Source organism: Canis aureus, chromosome 15, assembly GCF_053574225.1.
Source record: "Canis aureus isolate CA01 chromosome 15, VMU_Caureus_v.1.0, whole genome shotgun sequence".
NCBI classification, from domain to species: domain Eukaryota; kingdom Metazoa; phylum Chordata; class Mammalia; order Carnivora; family Canidae; genus Canis; species Canis aureus.
Window position 1 is genome coordinate 43,794,366 of NC_135625.1, and position 6,218 is coordinate 43,800,583.

A 6,218-nucleotide genomic window follows, 5' to 3' on the forward strand; every position below is an offset into this window, starting at 1 on the left:
TTACTAAGTCCTACTATGTTCTGGGCACAGGGATAGATGCTGAAATATAGTTGTAGAAAATATACATTTATGTTTTCAAGTATCCATGGGACATTTACAAAAATTGATCTCTTGTCAGGACCAAAAGAAGTTTCAAAAAGTAACAAAATATCTTTGCCATATGGAACACTCTCCACAAAAAAAGCAAAATTTAAAATTCCAAGATAATGCTCCAAACTTCTCTTTCTTGCAGATTTCAAAATGTTGTATCCAGTCTTCTCTTTTTCAAGGGCCAGGGAGGTAAAGCTAATAATGGATAGAAGTCATGTGGCTCAGGTTTCATGGGTCCAAATATAACTAAGGTCCTATTAATCCTAAGGTGCTGATCACAGCACTCATGCAGCATGTGGCCCCTTCCCAAAACTGCCCTGGTGTTCAGGAGGCTGTCCATGCCTCTGTGGGAGCTTGACCCTGCCCCAGGCTTTCCCGCTACTTTACTGAGCGTGGCTGTCTTCACAACATCAAAGCCTTCCTACCATCTGGGAGATAGGGATAAAGAAGGGGGGCTTGGGGTAAGGGGTGGAGGAGATGATCTGGGCATGGAGAACCCAGGGAGAATCACCACCTCCACCTGCTGAAGTAGGACTGCTTGGGCCCAAAGCTTTATCTGGACTTGTCTAAACATGGCAGTAAGGGGACCAGCTAGGCCCTTGGCTAGGCTACAGTCTCCATCTGCTAACTGCTGCACTCTTTTCTGAAGCCCTCACACCAGAACACCTCCCTCTTCCTCAAACTAAAAAGGCAGAGGCCCAGAGACCTATCTTTGGATGTGACTTGCTAGGGAGAGAGTTGGCTCCAGGAAGTTCCACGGTCCAGAAACAAGGGAATGGAGAGAATGAGGAGGACGGGGTGAGGCACCCCCCCAGAGGAGACCCTGGGGTGGCTCCCTCAATTTGCTGTTACTCAGAAATAAAGTTTCATGAGGAGAAGAAAGAAAATCAAACTTGTGACAAGGGAAGTGTACCGTTGCCTAGAACGTGATGTCAAAGCTGCATGCTGGAGGCAACCACAGCCGTTTCAGGAGACCCAGCTCTGCCTCCACAGCTGCCTGTGTCCCCTACACAGTAAGACCCTGATTTTGCCTCTCCAGGTAGCAACTTCTTCCTTAAAATGAGGTGATAGGAGCAGACAAACTCAAGGCCACAGCTCCTGGTTTTACCCAACAAAATACAGTGACATGAGCAAATGTGCCTACTGTGGTTAGTGTTTTAATTTTAAAACTAGCCTAACATTAAAGGGTGCTGACAGGTGCAGACAACCTTGAAAGAAAGCAAGAAAGCACTCACGTAGATGAATGAAGGGGAGCAGTCTGGGCAAGGGGAAAAATGAAGTGAGAAAATAGGGTATCTGGACATGTTAAGTAGATGAATTTGCTTACTTGATCGAAGAGTGAAGATGCTACTGGATGGAGAGCTCAGAGCTAGATTTTGGAGGAATTTGAATGGTAAGCTAACACATTTAGTCTTTGGGTAATAAGAAACCATTGGAAAGTGTGAACATGGGATTAACATGATGGAACCTATAGTCCAAGAACATTAATTTCCACCTTATGCTGTGTTTGTTTTGATGTATCAGGCTTTTTGTTTTTAATAATTTATAAGTATTTTCTCTAGTATATATGAAGGAATTGATAGTGATTGAAATGCATTAAGCTAATTCCCTTAAGACATTGTAAGACTTTAAAACCCTGTGCTCTTTTCAAGTCCAATGCTCTCATGACTTTACATGAAAAGCTTTGGAATCTACTGCAAATTCATAGTACACTACTATATGTTACATTTTAGTTTGAACTTAAGGAATTTATAACCTAAGACTTGAATCATGAGTTTAATTAGTTTCCATATGTTCTCTAGTAGTTCAAAACTAAAATTAAGGTTAATTTATCTGACATCTTATAGTTCAGTTGAAATGGTTGGCAATACTATTTTTCATATTCCCTAGCAAATATGAGGTCAAGCCAAAGTAATTAAACTGTTTTGACCTACAAAGATGGTAATTTTATATAGCTCTGCCGATTGTATTGTGATATGTTTCATTACTATACATTCAGTGTTCCATTTTCCTTTAAAATAGAGTATATATACTACATGTGAGATATTGGGGCAGAGGGAGAAGTTACTGAGATAAATAATAATGACCATTACCCTTGTATACCTTAAAATCTAGAAGATTCTCAAACTCGCAAGTATATAAGAATCATCTGGAGATCTTTTTTAATTAATGCAAGTCCCCAGAGATTCTAATTTTTACCAAACATGTAAAGCCAGAGTTCTCAGACTATCCTCTCTTAAACACTAATCTACAGAGAGAAGCATTTTAATGACTAGTATGGCCTTCAACGTGGAGCTATGGGAGGCCTGGAGAAGAAGAAGTATGAACGAGGCTCTGCTACCAACTACATCACCCGAAACAAAGCCCGGAAGAAGCTGCAGCTGAGCCTGGCTGACTTCAGGCGGCTGTGCATCCTGAAGGGCATTTATCCTCATGAACCCAAACAGAAGAAGGTTAACAAAGGCTCTACAGCAACGGGAACTTTTTATCTTCTTAAAGACATCAAGTTCCTCCTCCATGAACCCGTTGTCAACAAGTTCCGGAAATACAAGGTGTTTGTCCGGAAGCTCCAGAAGGCATATGGGAAGAGCGAGTGGAACACTGTGGAGCATCTAAATGACAACAAGCCCAACTACAAACTTGACCATATTGTCAAGGAGCGGTACCCCACATTCAGAGATGCTCTGCGGGACCTGGATGATGCCCTCTCCATGTGCTCTTTCTTAGGAGAGAGAAGAACTTCCCCCCAGAGACTCCTTCAGCAGCCTTCCTCTTTCATCTCAACTGTCAGAACTAAGTCACACACCCAATCCTAAACCAGTCACAGGCAAAGAGGATGGGATTGTCAATGGTGATTCAAAGCCTTATCACCTGGGGTGGAATGGGTGTTTGAAATCAACCACACCCTCAAGAGTCTGGATTAGGGGGTAGATATGCAAACTCCAAACCACTCACCAGAGCCATAAGATGACCCTTTAAAGGCAATGGTCATATTTTAGAATTCTTTATACCTTTAGCAGTGAATGTCGGTGTTTATTTGACTGAAGGAATGATCTAGTACATAAATACAATGCACAGAGATTATCTTTTGTATAAAATGGTGAGATGGTAAAGACAAGATGATAAAAAAGGCTATCCACCTAGACAGGATCTGGAATCGTGGAGGGAGAAAAGCTCTACAGAAAGTGGTGACGCTGTCTGAATCTTGCTGCGTTAACCTGTAACAGTGACTTCCTGTGTAAAGAGGCATTTTAAATGTCAAGGAGCTAAAAGACAGGATTATGGTAGCTCTTAAGCTAAACACTAAATCAAATTACTTCAAGGACTCTAGTCTTAAGGTCATATTTATATAATGATGGCCGAATTGGACTGGACCCAAAAACTTGGACTGCTTTGTTTACTGAGGCTTATGTGTAGATACATATATACCCATCTGGAACACTTCCTATTCGGCCAGGCATTAAAAGAGCTTCTAACAAATTTAAGTGAAGTTTTGTTCTGAAATCTGTCATAATCATAAGGTTTGGGCTTAATATGAAATTTTAAGAGAAAATCAACAATTTGTTAAATAGAGAATAAAAGACACAGTTATACTGGCTGTCTAAAAAATAAGCAAAAACCATGGAAAGGCATGTTTTCTCATAGTTCTGAATTGTCTGCTACAAAAACCTTGTAGTTTAAGAAAGAATATATGAGATTGAAGAGGTTGCATTTTTTTGTCTCCTAAATGTCTTGTTAAGAGCTGGTGAAGGGGCAGCTGGGTGGCTCAGTTGGTTGAGCAACTGACTCCTGGTTTTGGCTCAGTTCATGATCTCAGGGTTGTGAGATCGAGCCTCCCTCCCATTGGGCTCTGTGCCAGGCATGGACCCTGTTTGGTATTCTCTCTCTTCTCTCCCTCTGCCCCTCCTCCCAACTCATTTTCTTAAAAAAAGAAAGGAAAGAAAGAAAAGCTCCTTTAAGTGTATTTTTAAATGCATATTTTGGCAAGATTTAGATGTGTAATTGAAAAAGAATCTGGTGGGTCTCTGAGAAAGATATATATCTAAAACTGTTAGTTGAGTTTATTGGTAATGCAGAAATCCAGAAAGTCACTAGCCACTTTCAACTTCCAAAGCTGCTGAGCTGCAAATTTTTGAAAATAAAGAAACATAAAAACTATACAGGCAGCTTTTAAAGGAAAGGGCACAGTGGATTATATGTAAATATAATATATAATATATAGTATATAATATACAATAAAATATATATTATATAAATATATTTATAAATATAAATAAGTAGTAAAAATATAGACGTACTTTTTTTAGAAGTACTATTTTCCTAGAAATTTACTTTATATTGATAAAATTTCCTACACTATCAGATTTTATGTGCTATGCATATGTGAAAAAATAATAATAAACTTCTAAATATGATGCCCCTTTCCAGCAACTCATGAGTTTATGACATCACCATGGGGAATTTACTCAGTTTCAGAAAAGAAAAAAAAATTAGGAAATCTTCTAAATTTTTGAAGCCAGTGGGTAATGTATCTGAGAAAAGAAGAAAACTAAGTCACACCCTTTAAAAAAAAAAACAGTATAATAAGACTTTTTAAAAAGGTAATAGAACTGCAGATAGTAGCAAATACTGATCTAATGTTCTTAAGTTGTTCTTATTGCTGATAAGAGATAGGAGATAGAGGACCCTGTACTCTGAATCTAGTTCTTCCACTGCCGGCCTCTATGCCACAGGTTTCACAGGGGAGATGAATGGTGAGGAGGAGAAAATATTCACTATTTTATTTTATTTTTATTTATTTATGATAGTCACACACAGAGAGAGAGGCAGAGACATAGGCAGAGGGACAAGCAGGCTCCATGCACCGGGAGCCCGACGTGGGATTCGATCCCGGGACTCCAGGATCGCACCCTGGGCCAAAGGCAGGTGCCAAACCGCTGCGCCACCCAGGGATCCCCAATATTCACTATTTTAAAAGCACGCTGCAGTTTAAGACTGTTGCTCTAAGCAAGGGCTGCCAATTCAAACACCTCTTAGAGCCAAGCAAGTAATAGGAGTAAAAGTGCAGATGGGGGATTGCCTGCATATGCCCCTCAGAGATGCCGCAGCCCTGCTCTGCTCCAGCCCACTGGGCCATGTGGAATGTGTTGCACCCAAGATTGCGAATCCAAGAAACCACCAAGGAGCCAACACCCATGCAAGCGCACGAGGGTTTATTACAAGCTCGAGCTTGGGTCCAAGTGTACCCGACACAGCGGAGCAGGGACTTGGACCCCGAAGTGGGTTGCAGCTGGGTTTTTTTAGGCCGGTCTAGGGGATTTTCAGAAGGGGTGGAGGAATTCCTCAAGTTCTGTTTACATTCTGATATGGGGCTTTCAGGGGCATTGAGCTCTGTTCTCATTTTAATATGGGACTTTCTACCACAGGTGTGGGCTCTGTTGTCTTTCTGATAGGGGATTCTCTGCCTAGGGCAATTCTGAGCTCTCTTATCTTTCTGATATGGGATTCCCTGCTGAGGACATTCTGTAGTTTTTCCTGTAAAGTTCAGCTCTTATTCACAGGGGCCTAAGATGGCTATACTTGTGCTAATGCTAAACTTGAGGTGGAATGGCCTTGATTTTTCTTGGCCTCCATAGAATGGTATTGCCAGGATTGCTGATTTTTCAAGAAAAATACAAACTTTCAATTATATGTGATTTCCCTTGATTCATTTTGTCCTCCTTTTATTCTTTTCTTAGGTAATCTGTATGCCCAATCTGGGACTCAAACTCACAACCCCAAGATCAAGAGTCACATGCTCTACCGCCTGAGCAATCAGGCACCCCTCTCTTGATGCTTAATTTTGACAAATTTCATTTTATTTTTTAAATTCCATTTAAAACACATCTTAATAGCTTGTGGCCCCACAAAATATGTCCCCTGATTCAGAGCATGACCTCATAGAATTTTCTAGAATTTCTAGAATTTTCTAACTCCACCCTAGAGGAAAAACAGTATCTGTAGGTAGAGGATTGCAGTGTCACTTAAGACAACATGCAGATGGGCAGCCCCGGTGACCCAGCAGTTTAGTGCCACCTTCGGCCTGGGGCCTGATCCTGGAGACCCAGGATCGCGTCCCACATCGGGTT